The following is a 21,019-nucleotide window of genomic DNA, read 5'->3' as shown; positions in this document are numbered from 1 at the left end:
TTTTCTTTACATCTATGGTGATTATTTAGCTATCTGCGTTACATTCCTTTATATGTATGTATGTATATGTATATATATATATATATATATATATATATATATATATATATATATATATATATATATATATATATATATATATATATATGGCAAATACCACGAAGGGAAAAGTGAAACAACGGAGTGGTTGCAAGCCTTTCGGACTTGCTGTCCTTTACTTAGTCTGCCAAGTAAAGGACAGTAAGTCGAAAGGCCTATCAGCCACTCCGTTGTTTCACTTTTTTCTTAGTGTTATTGGCCTTTATTTATACATTCATCACGTCCCATACCTTCGTGATTCAGTTATACATACATACATATTTATATATATATATATTTATATATATATATATATATATATATATATATATATATATATATATATATATATATATATATATATATATATATATATATTCATCATATCCCATACCTATATATGATTCAGTTATACATACATACATATATATATGTATATTTATATATATATATATATATATATATATATATATATATATATATATATATATATATATATATATATATATATATATATATATATATATATATATATATATATATATATATATATATATATATATATATATATATATATATATATATATATATATATATGTGTGTGTGTGTGTCAGTCCAGTGTAAGTTGGGGTAAAAACAATAAAAGAACACTTGTCAAAAAGACTTCTCCGCGTCTTTGTATTCGTCTGTAAGAAAAACATAACAGGAAAACCCAAATGAAACGATTAAGTTGGCCAATCTTCTCTCCAGCTCTCTCTCTCTATTCACAAGCGAACAGCAGAACGGAGAGAACAAAACATTAAGGCAAAAATAATCTTTAATGAACAAAACCGCATCTCCCTCTCATCAACTTTCGTTCCAGAGGTTTCTGTAGTCGTTCTGTGGTTAATATTCGGGATGCATTGTTGAGATTCATTTGGTAGCCGCTTCACCACAACGGCTCTGGTCTGATTCAGCCCCACTTCTTTTCTTGTGAATTATAATTGACATTGTGGTTAATTCTTTTCCATTTTTCTTTTTTCTGTAGCTCCAACTTCTGAATACAAAAATAATACATAAATTACTCTGCTGGAGTATAAGCGGCAATGGTGCTTTTATACTTTGTATTTATTTCCTCTCGTGTCTACATTACTAAGTAAATCATCCACACACAAATCTATCGTAAGACATGGATTACGTAACACAGTAATCATAAATGGACATTGGTAAAACACAAAGATGATAAACTGTGTGAGCAATCTCATCAAATCCAGGATTTCAATCTTTTTTTTTTTTGTTTATGTTTTTGCTTAAAGATTCCTTTCCTCTTTCACCAACACCAAGAAAACAAAACTAGACCGCCACAGAGCTTCGCATTCTGTCCCTATTCATTAAATCCCAAGAACAGTCAAAACAGCCCTTTAATGTTACAGCACAAAATTGAAAACCTATTTACTTGAATGCTCGGCCTCTGCTTACTCGGCCTTAAAATCCCCCCTCCCCCACCCCAAGCCCGGAAACCGACCGGACCCGAGGATAAGTCTGTATGAATAGAGCCAATACTTCCGGCCTGAATTCGAGGAGGTGAATTCTTTCCAGGTTTGTTGTCCCTGGGAGCGGATTAAATGTGTTTTACAGTAAAAGAAAAATATTGTGCCGGCTTTGTCTGTTCGTCTGCACTTTTCTGTCCGCCCTCAGACTTTAAAAACTACTGAGGCTAGAGGGCTGCAAACTGGTATGTTGATCATTCACCCTCCAATCATCAGACGTACCAAATTGCAGCCCTTTAGCCTCAGTAGTTATTATTTTATTTAAGGTTAAAGTTTGCCATGATCGTGCGTCTGGCAACGCTCTAGTACAGGCCACCATCGGGCCGTGCCTGAAAGTTTCATGGGCCACAGCTCATACAGCATTATACGCTGTACAGAAAACTCGATTGCTCCGAAGAAACTTCGACGCATTGTTTACTTGTTTGTTCTCGGCATCAGTGTTGCACAAAAGGTAAAAATATGCTGCTCTAAATGTCGTGTCTTTCTCTCGCACTTTCTTTTGTTGTCAATAAACTTTCTTCTTTCTCCAAGATGACAGCGTAACGGGAACATCAAAAAATGTTGGATTAAACGGCTCTCTCTCTCTCTCTCTCTCTCTCTCTCTCTCTCTCTCTCTCTCTCTCTCTCTCAGTATTTAAGGATAAGCAGCTTTAAGGACGAACAAGTCAAATATACTGAAATTTAAGACACCTAAATCCATTTTCCTTTTTAATACTTTTGCCCCCTTGGATTTTTAAAGCCTTTTTTCCAGTTAAGGGGGATTTTAACGCCTTTTTTCCAGTTAAGGGGATTTCTAAAACCTTTTTTCAGTTAAGGGGATTTTAAAGCCCTTTTTCCAGTTAAGGGGGATTTTTAAAGCCTTTTTTCCAATTAAGGGGATCTTAAAGCCTTTTTCCAGTTAGGGGGATTTTAAAAGCCTTTTTTCCAGTTAGGGGGATTTTAAAGCCTTTTTTCCAGTTAAGGGAATTTTTAAAGCCTTTTTTCCAGTTAAGGGAATTTTTAAAGACTTTTTTCCAGTTAAGGGGCGAAATGCGATGCTTGAGAGAGAGAGACAACCAATTTATTGGGGTGCAGTGCAATGGCAGTAAAGTTATCTCATGCAAGAGAGTCTCTCTCGTGCACAATAGAGAGAGAGAGAGAGAGAGAGAGAGAGAGAGAGAGAGAGAGAGAGAGAGAGAGAGAGAGAGAGAACCATTTATTGCACAATGGCAGTGAAGTTACGGAAGGTTACTTTGCCCTCAACCTCTCCAACTTATTAAAATGCTGAGTCTGCTAATTTAACTGGCCTCAAAAAATAACAAGTGATCTGGATATCTAAATATTAACAGGAATAAATCAAGGTGTATTTGGAGACAAATGAATACATTTAACTCCTAAGTAAAGAAGACAAATCATCGGCGGTCGTTAACCGATAACAATAACAGAGAGACGTCGTGAAAAAAATACTTTAAAAAAATAGATTTATAAGTAAATCTGCAAAATGCAATTCAACAATGATCACACGTCAGTCGCCGACCTACAAGTAACTATAATTGATGAATAATTATAAAAAGTGGATTATCAACTGAATAAAAATCCCTTTACCGGAAGAATAAAGCGATTACTGATACCGTCTGAGGCATTAACATAAAGAGATTCCTTTCATCGGAAGGGATTATCGTCCCATTAAAGCTATTGTTTTAGAGTCGGATTTTTTACGGCGATTACAACGGCCGGTATTAAGGGACTTAAAGGGATGTGTTCCTTTTCTATTTCCTTATTTTGTCTCCGTCGCTGTTATACTGATTCGATGATTACGTTCCATTCTATCTTATATATATTTTTCCCCCTTTTTGTAATTTCAACTTCCTGGTTCTTCCTCAAATTCTATTGTTTCTTCATTATTTATTCAGTTTTTTTTTATTGATAATTTTATTGCCTAGTTAAAATTGGTTTATGTTATATTTGTTTTTTCTAGTTAACTTACTTTCTTGAAGCAAATCTGACTGTCTCTTTATTTCTCTTTCTAATTGCTCGCTGTAATTAACTGTAATATATTGTAAACATCTACCATTATGTATCAGTCCTTTGGAAATGTTACAAATACGAAGAGCCCAAGCGGCCAGGATTTATACCCAGTATTTCATTAATCCCTGTCCTATATCACGTGTACTAGTAATTTTAAGCACACACACACTTATATATATTATATACATATATATATATATATATATATATATATATATATATATATATATATATTAATTATATATACTGTATATATATATATATATATATATATATATATATATATATATATATTTATATATATATATATATATATATATATATATATATATATATATATATATATATATATATATATATATATATATATACGTGTCTAATTGAATGCAATATTTATTCTGAAGCCACCTTGCATTGAAGGAAAAGGCTTAATGATGAAGATACCGGTATATACTTTTATTGAATTTATACATATAAAATGTCAATATCGACACAAATCTCTCATAAGCTCTTCCATTTGCAGGACTTTAAGAGAGGAATTCCAGTATGATTTCCTATGTATAAAACTTTTCCCTTGTAAACTGTTCCCTCTGTCCAGATTTAATCATGCAAGATGATATTCCGATTACGTTACAATACTTCCACTTTAATATCAAACTGAACTATGACTTTATATTTTATTCAACCGTCATCCATATTCATTTCAGCGACCATTACCTACAGCTGTTAAAAGATTACGACTAAATCCAACTAATATAGGATTACTCAATTATGACTTTGATATCAGAGAACCCGACTCTGTTATAACAAACAATTTACATTCCCATTTGTGGATATGAAGGTAAATCTATAAATGCTTTCAAGTCCATCCCCAGTGAAATAGCCAACTTGATACTCCATAGCACATTTGGTGTTGAAGGTTGATTAGCGTTTGTCGCCGTCCAACAGTTTGTGTGTGTGTGCGTGTGTGTATACATACATATATATATATGTGTATATATACACATATATGTGTATATGCATATGCATATGCATATATATATATATATATATATATATATATATATATATATATATATATATATATATATATATATATATATATATATATATATATATATATATATATATATATATATATAATACTATAAATATATATATATATATAAGCTACAAATATATATATTACACTCAAAGGAAATTGTATATATCATATAAATATATACACTACAAAGGAAATTGTATGTACATATAAATATATATATATATATATATATATATATATATATATATATATATATATATATATATATATATATATATAAAAAGTGCATCACCTGCATGAATAGGTGAGGCAATTATACAAAGATAATCCATCCTGCAATTTGGGGACCAAATGGACCAACTTTCGCAATCTGCAAAGCTTTTAGTATATCCGAAATCCGAAATTCAATTAGTATTGGACTTTCTGTGATGCTTCTTAGTCAGTGGTGCCAGATGGAACACTAAATAACTGGGTATTATTATTATTATTATTATTATTATTATTATTATTATTATTATTATTATTATTATATCGTAGGGCTTAAAAATCCCAAGTTCTAACAGAGTTATTAAAATCAGCGATGGAAAAGGGGATCAGAACTAAATCTTCTTTAATATCACACCCTTCCGATAATACATAATTTCTTGAAAATAACACAAAGAGAATTACGTTAAATTCTATAAATATGGAAAACAAAGTGAAAAATGCCCTCAATGAATCCCAGACGAAGTTGGGGCATGAGCTTAAAAGCTTAGGAACTTGGTATGAGTGAGAACGGGTCACAATGAGGACCAAGGAGGCAGAAAAGTTAATAAAATGAAGAATTTATTTAATTTTGAAATAAATAAACATATACATTATGCATAGCGTTCCATCAGTTTATAGTTGTCTGTCCGTCCGCACTTTATTCTGTCCGCCCTCAATCTAAAAAACTACTGACGCTACAGGGCTAAAAATTGGTATGTTGATCATCCACCCTCCAGTCATCAAACGTACCAAATTGCTTTCTGCTGCTTGGAATGTGAAAGACAGAGCTAACGTTATTAACGAAGGTGTCAATCATCTTAACTAAACAGTTCTGAATTCAGGACCCATTTCGCTGAGCGAGTTCCCGCTGCCTTTTCCATACGCTTGTGTGTGTGTCCATATTCAACTACAAACGATGAATAGGGAGGTCTTAATAGATCAGTCAGGAGGTTTTCTAAATAGCACCAATATTCTTTAGTTTATAAGTAAACGAAGACCAAGAAAAGTATTAAAACTGATTGAACCATTCTTGTCAAAACTGATGCCAAACTGGAAGAACTTTCAAAACGTTATATTCCCATTTCCAGGAGAGAAGGAAAATAGGGAAACGAACGCTCCACCTATTTTTGAAGAATCGTCAGTGAATTATCAGATAAATTAAAGCAATTAAAGTAAAAAAAAAAGTAACAAATTCGCCAAAGTTTCTTCGACGCAATCGAGTTGTCTGTACAGCCGCTACAACGTATAATCATGGCCACCAACAATAGATCTATCTTTCGGTGGTCCCGGTATAATGCGGTATGAGCCGCGGCCCATGAAACTTTAACAACGGCTTAGTGGTGGCCTATTCCTATTTGGTTACCAGAAGCACGATTATAGCTAACTTTAACCTTAAATAAAATAAAAACTACTGAGGCTAGAGGGCTGCAATTTGGTATGTTTAATGATTGGAGGGTGGATGATCAACATACCAATTTGCAGCCCTCCAGCCTCAGTAGTTTTTAAGATCTGAAGGCGGACAGAAAAAAGTGCGGACAGAATAAAGTGCGGACGGACAGACAAAACCGGCACAATAATTTTCTTTTACAGAAAACTAAAAATAACTTTTCGCCATTTCAAGTGCCCAACAACATTTGCCCTTGAAACCTTATAAAGTATAATTACATTAAAAACAACAGCATTCAATCATTCTGCTTAGTTGGCAGATCATAGTTTCCCTGAGGCCTTATGCCAGGTTCGTACCCTAGCTCATCAAAATGGACGTCATGTACGAAACTTTCCTTCCTGCCTCGTGAAGCTAATCAAGCTTTCATCTTCGTAATCCGGCGTTACGAACTTCTAGGTCTGCATAATGCGACTAACATAATTATCAGCGCGTAAAACTTTATTTATCTCCAAATTACGATGATATTGTTCATTACGTGAACAGAAGAGCCAAACGGGTTAATTAAGAACGAAATACCATGAGGTGGGACATAAATACTGTAATTAGTGTGTTGACATAATACCAACACTGATTTTTAGTTTTCTGTAAAACTATTGTGCCGGCTTTGACCGTCCGTCGGCACTTTCTTCTGTCCGCACTTTTTCTGTCCGCCCTCAGATCTTATAAACTACTGAGGCTAGAGGGCTGTGAATTGATATGTTGATCATCCACCATCCAATCATCAAACATACCAAATTCCAGCCCTCTAGCCTCAGTAGTGATTATTTTATTTAAGTTTAAATTAAACCATAATCATGCTTCTGGCAACGATATAAGGTAGGCCACCAGAGGGCCGTGGTTAAAGTTTCATGGGCCGCGATTCATACAGCATTATACCGAGACCACCAAAAGATAGATCTATTTTCGGTGGTCTTGATTATACGATGTAGCGGCTGAACAGAAAACTTCAGCGCATTTTTTCCTTGTCTCATGACAACACTTCTCCAGAACGCAATACGGAAAAATGCTTGAGAGAGAGAGAGAGAGAGAGAGAGAGAGAGAGAGAGAGAGGTTACAATGTCAAAGATTATTTTGAGAGGAAGAAAAGGCTTGAGTTTCAAAACAACGACAACGCCCCAACATCTTTGTTTTGCATATCCTCCTCTCCAGGAACCCATTCCCTTGAAAGCCTGTTAGCAAATGCAGGCGTAATAGTCAGACGGTTTTAAATGCACTATACAATTATGAACAATAATCATAGCTCTCATTTTGTTAAGACAACGAGTTGTAAGGCCTAAGGAAGGTTCTCACCCACTCTCGATTTTGAAATCAGTATAAAACAGGCTGAATTTCAACTCTTTCAATATATATATATATATATATATATATATATATATATATATATATATATATATATATATATATATATATATATATATATATCACAACATCTCACTTGCAAAAGTAGCAAAAATAGGGTTGTGAACCCCTTGGAAGAGTAAATAAGTCATTTACATCATAATTTGGCCTCAAAACAGACACAAGTCATCGACGTCACTCCAATGAATCGTACAATGGTTGAGAACACCCAATCATTCAGGACTCATGGCCCATGGAATTTTAGTGAAAGTATGAATGAATCTAAAAAGATTCATTCATAATTTGCTCTTCTATTAAAGGGGCACGAAATAAGGGGGAGGAGATGGTTACTATAACTTCAGAGAATACATCATCATCCTGGAGCCGTAGACCACAGATTCTGACACAGTCGTGGACACAAAAAAAAGAAATATTAATTGCTTTAAGTGATATAAAACCGCCCAGATGAGTTGTAATGAAAGCCTTATTCTATCGCTAGATCTTATCGTACCGAAGCAGAGGGGAGGGAGCTAAGGAAATCCTCTCTCTCTCTCTCTCTCTCTCTCTCTCTCTCTCTCTCTCTCTCTCTCTCTCTCTCATTACTGAGCTCAGTAATTACACAAGCATATTAAAATTCTCACTATACACCATATTGAAAATTCTCTCTGTACACCACATAATAATAAATGTCTTTCTTCCACCCAGTAACATCAAAGCTGAAAAAAGTCCAGGATTACAAATGCGTCTGGAACAATTTGGAGAGTTACGTGTGTCTGTATCCATGAGTAAAGGTAAAGAATCTGTTGGAATTAACAATTCCACTCCTGGTATGTGAGGAATTCCCATTCCACCGTCAGTCTGGTACTCTTTAAGATTCCTAAAAGAGGGTTTTAAAAGTAATAATTAGGGGAAGGGTATGTGTGGGACATTAAGCGAGGGAGACACTATTGCCTCTTAACTGATTTCTTATGGAGAGAGAGAGAGAGAGAGAGAGAGAGAGAGAGAGAGAGAGAGAGAGAGAGAGAGAGAGAACCACATTCTACGTGGAGCCGTTTTTACGTAAAAAAGAGATAGAATAAAAAAAGGCTTTAAAAAAATTGCGCTGAACCCCAATATAAAATTGGTCTGCAAATATTTTGAGAAATGCACAGCGTGCATGTTTTTTCGTAACTTCTAAAGGGTCATGCGAATGGCAGATATAGAACTATTACCTATACACCTGAAAGTAAAAGCAAAAGAAGTGTATTTTTAATCCCAATACTACAGAGTACTGTAACTGAAAATTGATTCCCGCAACTGTAGCTGCAATGTAAAATGCTTAATATAAAGGATAAACAAACAACCAATATTACAGCTACTTTTGAAGCCGAGGAAAATGTACGCCAATTCTGCCCTAAAATGGAAAACTGCAGTATCTGCACAATTTTCGAAATTGACATAAGCCACTCATAGGTCTCTTGAAACACTAACACGCAAGTTACTGCAGTTTCATAATGGATCTTCAGTGCTTTATTTAGGGGTCCCATTTGCAGTATCTGGAAAATCAGCAGTAAGGCAAGGGAAAACTGCAGTATCCACCTTTTTTCTCAGCTTTGTATTTTTGCAGATGCTGTAGTCTTCCATTTTAGGGCAGAATAAACAAACTCTATACTGCTAACAGAGAGACGGATAATAACCATATGCTCTTTGCTACTTAGTTATTGGAGTGGAATACAGAATTTGAACCAAAGGCCAAGCGCTGGGACCTATGAGGCCATTCAGCGCTGAACCGGAAATTGTCAGTAAAAGGTTTGAAAGGTGTAACAGGAGGAAAATCTCGCAGTTGCACTATGAAACAGATGTTAGGAGAGGTTGGACAGCAAGATGGAAGAAAGAGAATATGAATGGAGGTACAGTAAAGGGAATGAAAGGGGTTGCAGCTAGGTGCCGAAGGGACGCTGCAAAGACCCCTCAAATAATGCCTACAGTGCACCGCGTGAGGTGCACTGGCAGCGCTACCCCCTACGGGGTCTACACAGTTATTGGAACGAAATGACAACACAGCTTCGTAACAAGCCAAATCCTCTTTTTCCGAACTAAGAGGTACTTCCGATCATGCTGTATTTGAAAGGACTAATCCGGATTCCAGCCAATCAGTGGCTGATATATCAGCGTAATTCCCAGCCAACGGTCCAACCATTATGCTCTTTATTTCCCCAGAGTCTTTATTCCAACGAGAAAATTGTAACGTTTACCATTTTCTACAAAATAAATTAATAGGGGGGGAACCATAATGTTTCCCTCATCAGGTAGATTTAAAAAAAATAAATTATAAATAGTCCGTTTGCATACATAATCTGAAATCGAAATTTTGCTACAGTAAGGAGCAAATGGAATGGAATTAGAGTTTAGGCTAAAGGCCAAGCACTGGGACCTATGAGGTCATTCAGCGTTGGAAGGGAAGTTGAGAGTAGGTAGGTTTGAAAGGTGTAACAGGAGGGAAACCTCGCTGTTGCACTATGAACAATTGTTAGGAGAGGGTGGATAGCAAGATGGAAGAAAGAGAATATGAATGGAGGTACAGTAGAAGGAATGACAGGGATTGCAGCTATGGGCCGAAGGGACGCTGCACAGAACCATTAGTAATGCCTACAGTGCACCCCACGGGTAAGGAGCAAATGGGATTACGAATAGATAGTATAAACACTACGACATAGCTAGCTTAAAGCATTTTGTGTATACAACGTCCTCAAATTTATGATTAAATAGGTCTTTTTTTTATTAAGCAACTTTTCATACACATATCTTCCAACACAAGAACAGCTGTGACCTGAACAGCAAAATAAAAAAGGTAAAACCCTGGAAGAACAAGAATTGGTCAGATAACAGCACAACGCGTTTGAGCCAAAATATTTTAACTGGTTCTCGTGTATTCTGCCTTAAAATGGAGGACTGCAGTATCTGCAAAATCACAAAACTGAGAAAAATGGTAGATACTGCAGTTTTCTCTTGCCTTACTACTGATTTTGCAGATACTACAAATAGGACCCCCAATATAAATTTCGAAAATTTTGCAGATACTGCAGTTTTCCATTTTAGGGCAGTATTTATTTATTACATTCCTCTCAGTCAATTATGTACCTAAGTAAAAGCAGCAATACTCTCCTGCTGCCTCAGTAAAATTTAATAGTTCTCATATTTCTACCTGCATAACAATTCATCGTCAGTTCTGTAGTCGCTTTTTCATTTACTATCAATAATCTTTGTATTCTTATAAAAACAACCCTATGCCTAAGCACATCTCTCGTGGATGAAGCTTTAATCAAAATGTTAAAGCTCACTGATAACAGAAAAACTTTATTAACATGATGATTAAATTATGAACTATTCAGTGGGTTGCTGGGTGATCATAAAGAACATGATATATATATATATATATATATATATATATATATATATATATATATATATATATATATATATATATATATATATATATATATATATATATATATATATATATAATTGTAATAGCAATAGCACAATGCCCTCTTGTAACTTCTCGAAATCTTCGCTTTTTTTTGGATACGCTTATCACTACAAGGCCTTAAGATCCAAAAAAGACAAGCGTATCCAAAAAGCGCGAAGAATTCTAGAATACATTAAGAGGCATTGTGGCTATTACAATTACATATGTATCTGGTAAAAAAATATGACCAGTAGATTCTACATATATATATATATATATATATATATATATATATATATATATATATATATATATATATATATATATATATATATATATATATATATATATATATATATATATATATATATCTGTATAAATCGTAATGATAGGAAGACTCAGAAATTGCAAAAATAAGAAGCAAATGGGAACCCATGATTACTTCGTTGTTCCCTTCACAAAAGAGGGAACTGGTGGCTGACTGATCAGAAGTTGTTTGGCGTTCCGAGACACAAAAGGGGAAATGAAGAAGAAATAAATACTCAGGCAATAACTTTTCTGAACGAAGTCCTTTCTTTCTGTTGCTTTCTTTTCAGGTTCTTTCTATTCAGAATTTTCTTTCCAGAGAGGCTTTCCACTTAGTCTCCAGAGGTCATGAATGAGAAGTAAATATATTTTTAATGAAAGATGCCACAAGAGTTCTTGAAGCAAAACCATTTTGTAATCTTTTACTTTCTAAATGTAACTTAAGTATTTCTTAAGTGATACTAAAAATATTTACATTGGGAACTTTTTTGTGTTCTGTGAAAGAAAACTATTGAGATGGCTTCGTCTGTCCGCACGTTTTCTGTCGGCCCTCGGATCTTAAAAACGTACTGCGGCTAGAGGGCTGCAAATTGGTATATTGATCATCCTCCCTCCAATCAAAAAACATACTATATTGCAGACCTCTAGCCTCGGTAGTTTTTATTTTATTTAAGGTTAAAGTTAGCCATGATCGTGCTTCTGGCAATGCAACAACACAGGCCACCGCAGCCGGCTGAGAGTTTCATGGGCCGCGGCTCATACAGTATTATACCGAGACCACCAAAAGATAGATCTATCTTCGGTGGCCTTGATTATACGCTGTGCAGAAAACTCGACTGCGCCGAAGAAACTTAGGAGCACTTTTTACTTGTTATTTTTTCTCTGGTGAGTGTCCAAGTTCTTTTATAGGCTAACAGTATAAGCATATGCTATCCAAGGCTTGGTAACTATCTTTTGCTTAGTATTCTTGGGGTTTTCTTTTTAATTCAATTGTATCTTAGAGCTGCTGCTAACCGGAAACTTTCGTTGAATCTACAGTATAAGCTATTCTTATATGTGGTTTATGGTTTCAATTTGATCTCAAGTGGATTATTTTTGCTTTTCATTTGACCTATTTCAATTGAGTTAATTTCTCCTGGGTGATTTTTTATATGAAGCCAAAATTAAGTGGCTGTATCTTAAATTCTAATCGGCATGTCTTATTGATTTATGTACTTGGTTACCTGTGAGAATCTATGATTGGATAATAGTATTACATTTATCTATAGACAAAATACAAGAAGCAGAGAAACAAAAAGGTTTGGAAGGGATGGTTATGGTATAAGAAGAGAATTTGCAATTGCAAAGGAATAGCAGGGACCATTCAGAAAAAGGTATAATTGTATATAAAAAGAATGAAAAACTTATAGACAATATGAATGTTTGCCTCCATTCAAAATGACTCTGAAAGAAGAAACACACGTATATACAAAATTTTCCACTGTATTCTAATTGAACTTTTTCTTTTTAATACAAAAATTCAACATTAAAAGCTCGTACAATTCTGTCCAAAACGTACGAATTTTTCTTGGAAAGAAGAGGCCAAGGTCTCCCACCATAATTCCCAATCGACACAAAAATTACAAGGAAAAGGTTATGAAACCCAGCTGAAATTATTAACGCCCTCTCTCGTATAAATGCTCCTATATGTCCGAAAAAAACAAAATAAAACCCAGATCCTTTGGCAGGGTCCAAACAAGGATATAAATTATCCCACTATATTACCCTTTGTGAGAATGGAGCTCGTAGATTATGTCAACATTATTTAGGAAGAAGTATAGCCACTTGGGGACGGTTAATGTGACCAAAATAGAAAGATATGGGCAGATTTTAATGAGGTTAAATTCCTACACGGACTATAGACAGTTTTACAGTTTTAGTTTTCTGAAAAGAAAACTATTGTGCCGGCTTTGGCTGTCCGTCCGCACTTTATTCTGTCCGCACTTTTCTGTCCGTCCTCAGATCTTAAAAACTACTGAGGCTAGAGGGCTGCAAATTGGAATGTTGATCATCTAGCCTCCAAACATCAAACATACCAAATTGCAGCCCTCTAGCCTCAGTAGTTTTAATTTTATTTAAGATTAAAGTTAGCCCTAATCGTGCTTCTGGCAACGATTTAAGATAGGCCACCACCGGCCCGTGGTTAGTTTCATGGGCCACGCTCATAGCCTACAGCATTATACCGAGAACACCGGAAGATAGATCTATTTTCGGTGGCCTCGATTACACGCCGTAGCGGCTGTACAGAAAACTCGAATGCGCCGAGGAAACTCCAGCGCATGTTTTACTTGTTTCTCATTATCACTGATAAATATAAATGTGTGCACACTCATATGCAAGAAGCCAAATTATTCATTAACATACTCAGCAAGCCACAAGAGATTCAAATGACCATTAGGTAAACAAAGAGAGGGGAAAAAAAAAAGAGCCAACATCATAGAAATATAGGTAGTAAACGTTACAAAAACAAAGCACACCAAAAGACTGTGGTGAAATCCGACGAAAACAGCGACCTTTGTTTCGATACATGAAACTTGAATTGCATGCAGGTAAAAAAAAAAAAAAAAAAACACAGCTAAGAAGCTTAAAGAAATCCTTTCTTAATTACGTAGCAACAATATAATCGATAATTAAATATCGATGCCCTTGCGAGAAGGAAAGTCGCACAACCAACTTTTGCTACAAAAAAAGAAAACAATTGAAACTGACTCCTCGCAATCACTAAAATAAACAAGTAAAACATGCGCTGAAGTTTCTTCGGCGCAATCGAGTTTTCTGTACAGCCGCTACGGCGTATAATCAAGCCTACAGAAAATAGATCTATATTCCGGTGGTCTCGGTATAATGTTGTGTGAGCCGCGGCCCATGAAACTTTAAACATGACCCGGTGGTGGCCTGTCCTACATCGTTGCCAAACCCGCCATTACGGATAACATTAACCTTAATTAAAATAAAAACTACTGAGGCTAGAGGGCTGAAATTTGGTATGTTTGATGGTTGGCGGGTGGATGATCAACATACCAATTTGCAGCCCCCTAGCCTCAGTAGTTTTTAAGATCTGAGGGCGGACAGAAAAAGTGAGGACAGAAAAAAATGCGGCCCGACAGACAGAGCCGGCACAATAGTTTTCTTTACAGAAAACTAAAATGTTAAGTGACCAAAACTCAGATTACGTAAGATGCCAAGCTGTTCCAGATGAGAAAAAATGAGAAATGTACGCCCCATCTGTGTTGGCACGGGCCTTCCCTTGTTTGGCCCGTGATCAATGGAAGCAAGATAAGATGCCAGTTGTGGATGCTGTTCCAGATGAGGCAATAAGAGATCTCTTTTCTGCTCTTGTTAAAAAATAAGAAGAAATGTACCTCATGCATATTAAGTGGTCCGGTACCATCAGCTGATAAATGGCTTTCCACGTTGAGTTGCCAGTTATTTGTTTTTCTTTTTTTTGGCGGTAAATTTACTAGCAGGGGCATGGGGATTGGCAAAAGAAGGGTATTTGGCTTCGGAAAGAAAAATTGGAAATATACTTAAGATATCCATCTGTGAGATAAAGGTATTTTGCTTTCATGAGCGGTTTTATGGCATTTTTGATCTGTTGTAGTGCAGGTTGTATGTGGATCTGCACTCTGTCAATGTACCTTGTGCTGTGAGAGTTCAAGTGGTCGGTACCTCAGCCTAAAAGAGAGAGAGAGAGAGAAAGAAAAATTGGAAATATACTTAAGATATCGAGATAAAGAGTTTGTGAGAGAGAGAGAGAGAGAGAGAGAGAGAGAGAGAGAGAGAGACAAAATTACACATGGTAGAGAATAAGATAATAAAGGTAAATATTAAGATGAACGATGTTCCAAAGGAATAAGGTAAATAAATAAACGACCAAACGAAAACACTTTAGAAGGCTCCCTGTGAATTAAAATGATGCGAAGGAAATAAACCCCAAAAACTCAACAAAGAAAATACAGAGCATAAATTATGAACTGTCGATCAGAAGAAGAACAGAACCTTCTCACAAAAATGACCAGAGAATAAAACTGCACTGAAACACCAAAAACCACAAAACGCTTTAAAACAAAATGACCCTAAAAGCCAAAACACGAGAAAAAGAAAATAGCAAACTCACCACATCGCCAGCCCACTGAAATAACCACAAACACACAAAGCTGAATGCAGCCGAACGACTCGCTTTCCCTCCGATATGCAGCGGATCAGGCAGATGGAATTAGAAACGTTCATGAATTCATTAGACAGAGCGAGGAAACGCAACCAGAACATTCGCAAATTTGTCAGGTAAATGACCGCCACTGAAGGCTGAGAGGAGCGGCATTGGGTCTCCTTGGTGATGCACGAAATGTTATTGATCTAGGGAATAATTCTGGATAAAGAAGTGAGTCCTTACTTGTGTGTACGCATAGGTAAGAAACAGGAATTAATGCATAGCAAGAAGGCAAAAGTACGCAAAAATGATCATTATAAAATTACTTATCAGGTGAAAATTGTTATATTAGTTTTGTTACAATGATCGATCTCTGTTAATCATGACTGACTTCAAAGTACTTGATAAAATAGCGCAAAGTGTTCATTCATCAAATTTATGAAGGATGAGAAGACCAGAACAGCTAGCTACCAGGCAGAAATATATTTAATAACAAAAAAAGGTTAATACAAAATCACAGAACAGAAGTGAAACAGTTTCACTTTCTCCAGCATAAATGTATTTAATAAACAAAAAAAAAAAAAAAAAACAATCACGCACGACGCTTCAGGACACGTAGAAAACAAAGAAACTAGAAAAGAGATAGAAAATAAAAACCCAATATATCTCCTGATCACAGATGATTTCCACCCAACATCAACACCATTTTTTTTTTTTTTTTTTTTGGCCCTTGACAGAGCACCTCAGTCCATGATAAATGGAAGACCGACTCCAGAAACAAATTATAGATCCTCGGCTGACCAGCGATCCATTAGGCGGAAGAGAATCTCCGGAGAGGCGAGATTCTTAATTGAAAAACGATCTGTTATTCGGAAGAAGAATCTCACACTCATCTATTGCTGTCTCTCATAACCTGTGATCAGTCTCGAAGGAATGAAGTGAGAGAAAATGCCTTCGAGAATAGAGATGAATTTGGTCGGGAAGGAGTTTTTTTTATATATATTTGCTTTCAGGTCGTTTAAACATTCGTATATCTGGACAGATCATTAATTACTTATTCATTTTTCCAGGTCATTTTGTGAGCCATCATCGTTCGCATCAGTATTTCAATTTAAATCACTTTCATAATTCACTTTCATGATTTCCTTTTAATGAAACTTTAAAAAAACGTTGTCTTCCTCAGTCTCACTGCAACCCACTGACATTCATTTCAGGATTACATCACTGCAAAGCTTTTTTCACTTCTCTTATACTCTAGGAATTCATGATAAAAGTAGCCTCTTTACCTAGCCGAAATTCGCAACGATTATCGTCATTCACGATTTACATTTATAAAGCTTTTTATTCGCAAGTATTCTGAAGCTTTCCTTCCTTTTTTATGCCACAGATATCAAAATATATTAAGTCTTTGGGTTGTCTTTCATACACCACCTCAGGGAGAAGAGAATTCTGATTTGCCTCAATAAGAATGTTTGCTGGTCCTCGGGGAAATCACCGTCAAGATTTTTCGAATAACAGTAATCCGTAGCAGAGAATGTATTCGACTCAAAGCTAACCCCCCACCCCCATCCCCCGCTCTCTCTCTCTCTCTCTCTCTCTCTCTCTCTCTCTCTCTCTCTCTCTCTCTCTCTCTCTCTGCAAAGGCAATTCTCCGTTACGAAAGCGAATTTGTGGATGTTGCATGGAAATAACAAAAATGTTTTAGATGTTGAAATGAACTGTTGGTGTAGTATGTGGCATAACCAGAAAAGAAAGGGTGGAGATACACATAAATACCATTAAAATTAGGACTGACTGATTGATTATAGCTACTAAAACTGGTGTCACAACACTTAAAATTAGGACAGGTGAAAGGATGGATTATTAGAGTGTTTTGAGATGGTTCCGTCATGTAGTAAGAATGATTCATACATTCATACATCACAATTCTGAAATCGTTGTACGTAACTGGTGCTAACCACTTCCTTGCTTTTTATCTACAGCCAAAAGAGAGCAACAGCTTTATGGAGGAAAATGTATACAGAACAACGACACAAACCCAAATAACATACCAGAAAGAGAGGGTTTTGGGAAGAGCCTCGATGGCTCAGTCGGTTACAGCAGCAGCTTCGGACTTCATTAGAGGTCTGTGGCGCGGGTTCAAAACCCGCAGCCGACTGATCAGAGAGGCAACACTTTGCTATCCGTGTAGACATCCCCATATTATATATGTAATCAACAGATAGGTTTGCTTAAAAGCAAATGGATGTTACAGACTAAATACACACACAAAACAAAGCCACTACAACACCTTCTAAAAACATAACAAACATCTCAAAGAAGAAAGGGCGTTGGGTCAGGTATGATACATGAAACATACGTACCGGGGTCTAAGCGATGTCAGGCAGGGCAGCCGATCGAGACCACAGGTCTACCCCCAAAGCCAAATCAAAAAGTCCTTCAAAAGAATATATCAAACTCCATACAAAAATGGGAATAAAAGCACGTTAAAAGAAGAAGAAGAAGAAGAAGAAAGGGGTTTTGGGAACATTAGTAACACAATCTCAATAAATGGGTCCACTAGAAGGGGGGACACACCAGAAAGGCATTCGATTCCTGTGAGCCACAGAAATGGGATTCAATTGACTTCATCCCTGTGCCAGTGTAATCATCCCTCCCTAATTCTCAGACTAATCTACCCCATACCAATGAGTTTTTTAATCAACAGGTTTTTGTTAATTAAATTTTCAAAAAAAAAGATGGAAACTTATTACTGAACAGTAACCAGTTACACATATATTCTATTTCAGTTACTATCTTATTATTTATGTAGTCTGATATATTTCGTTTTTTTTTTTTCGTACAAGAACTTATATTGGATCTGACCACTAAATTAATCATATGTATGAAAAACAGAAATTGGAATGGAGGAAATAACAACAAAAGCAATATAGCCTAACTCGGAGCTGGACAGGCTTAAAAAATACTGACCAGGACACAAGACCCCTTTACAACAATCTTGTTAGGTGGGCAAAGACATGGCAACCTCAGCACTCTGATTATGTCATATAAATCATAAAGATGCTTTATGGACAACGTTAGTATGGCAAAGACACTTAGCAATGCACAGACACAAACACAACACAACACACACACACACACACACACACACACACACACACACACACACACACCCGTGAATGCAACAGTAACCGTTTTTTTTTATATTTTTTTTTTCCATCTACTGAAATATTTGATGCTGAATAAAGACCCACTGAAATATTTATGTTGAATAAAGAGCATACACCACTAAGTATCGATAAATAACAGCATATTTACTACAGGGGGCAGATTTTAGCAAATTATTTATGTTTACGGGAGACTTTTGGATAATTAACAAATCAGAATTAGTGAAGAGTAGAATACCCTAAGTAAGAATAGGCCATGTAAGGCTGATTTTACTTTTTTAAATTTTTTTTATTTATTATTATTATTTATTTTTTTTTTAGAATCTGTTGGTTTACAATACTGAATATCTCACCACCGCTTTCCGGCTAGACGAATAACATTGAAACGAATCTGAAAGTTCTGGTATTCCGATTATAAACGGTTATAAAAGAATATTTTTTTTTTTGGGAATTCAACTGTCCATCATTTCGTATGGTGCTTGTGAAAAGGCCGTATAAAAGCAAAAAATAAAGAAATAAAAAATAAAATAAAATCTGAACATTCTGGTCGTACAAATACGAATGTTTAAAAATAATATAATTTTTTTTTTTTTCGAATTAAACTGTCCACCATTTCGTATGGCGCTTGTGAACAGGCCGTATAAAATCTGAACATTCTTGTTTTAACAAATGTTTAAAAAAAAAAAAAAAAAAAAAAAAAAAAAAAAAAAAAAACTGAACATTCTTGTTTTACAACTACAAATGTTTAAAAAAATATAATTTTTTTTTCACATTCCACAGCCCACCATTTCGTAAGGTGCTTGTGAATAGGCCGTATAAAAGCAAAAAAAGCGATTGACGAAGCCTGTTCTAAACAAGGGAAGTACAATGGAGTCCGAGAAGTGGTGTATAATTTCCACTCTTATGGCCATAAGGTGTTACACTGTTGTGGTTCTGTTTCATTCACTATTTTAATCAGAAAGAAAATTTCTCCTACATCGTAGAAGGGAGTCATTACGGTTATATCCAATACGAATTCATTACATCTTTACTCTTTCAGTTACTTTTTCTAAATGAATTGGTTTCACAGACTTCGACGACTATTATATCGTACACTATAATCATTCAACTCTCTCTCTCTCTCTCTCTCTCTCTCTCTCTCTCTCTCTCTCTCTCTCTCTCTCTCTGGGTCATTATGGTTATACCCAACATGAATGAGTTACATCTACGCTCCATCTTTGATTTTTCCAAATTTAATAGGTATCAGACTTCGACAACTTTAATATCGGACTCTCTAGTCATTTAACTCTCTCTCTCTCTCTCTCTCTCTCTCTCTCTCTCTCTCTCTCTCTCTCTCTCTCTCTCTCTCTCTCTCGGGGTCATTACGGTTATACCCAATAAGACTTATATATCTACGCTCTCTCCTGGATTTTCCCTAATTGAATGGTTTTCAGATTTCCACAAATGTAATATCGTACACTTTAGTCATTTAACTCCCCCCCCTCTCTCTCTCTGTGTGTGTGTGTGTGTGTGTGTGTGTGTGTGTGTGTGTGTGTGTGTGTGTGTGTGTGAACTAAAGAATTAGAAACAGCTCAGACTTCAATCAAGGCCTACGCATGGGTACAAGATTCCTTTGCGACGACTAAATGATTTTTTTCAACAATTTACATCCATAATTAACATAACTAAACCAATTTTCCTCCCCTCAACTTCATTAGCAACAACAGGGAGGAGAACTCTTTGGGATATCCGTCATAAAAAAAAAATTGGAAAAAAAAATGTCACTCAAAACCATATATATCGTTTAATTGAATTACCGGGAATTTTTATCTCTCTTTTTAAATGTGGTATTTTTACCGTACTACTCAGAATGATGAAATAAAAAAAAAAGAATTTTAATAGATATTTCTTTCATGATAAAGTAATGGAATTTTGCTTTTCTTTAAATTTTTATCGAATATGTACGAAAGACATATCTCGGTACTTTGTGAATGAGCATGCATGCATACAATCATATATGCATGTATGTGTATATATATATATATATATATATATATATATATATATATATATATATAAAAATATATATATATATATATATATATATATATATATATATATATATATATATATATATATATATATTATATATGTATATGTGTGTGTGTGTGTGTATGTTTATATATACCTAAAGCAATTTATTCATATACTAGGATACATGCACAAAGACCCAAAACTGG

Source organism: Macrobrachium rosenbergii, chromosome 56 (genome assembly GCF_040412425.1).
Source record: "Macrobrachium rosenbergii isolate ZJJX-2024 chromosome 56, ASM4041242v1, whole genome shotgun sequence".
In the NCBI taxonomy this organism is placed as follows: domain Eukaryota; kingdom Metazoa; phylum Arthropoda; class Malacostraca; order Decapoda; family Palaemonidae; genus Macrobrachium; species Macrobrachium rosenbergii.
The sequence above is the reverse complement of the archived record's forward strand: the minus strand, read 5'-3'. Positions refer to the sequence as shown.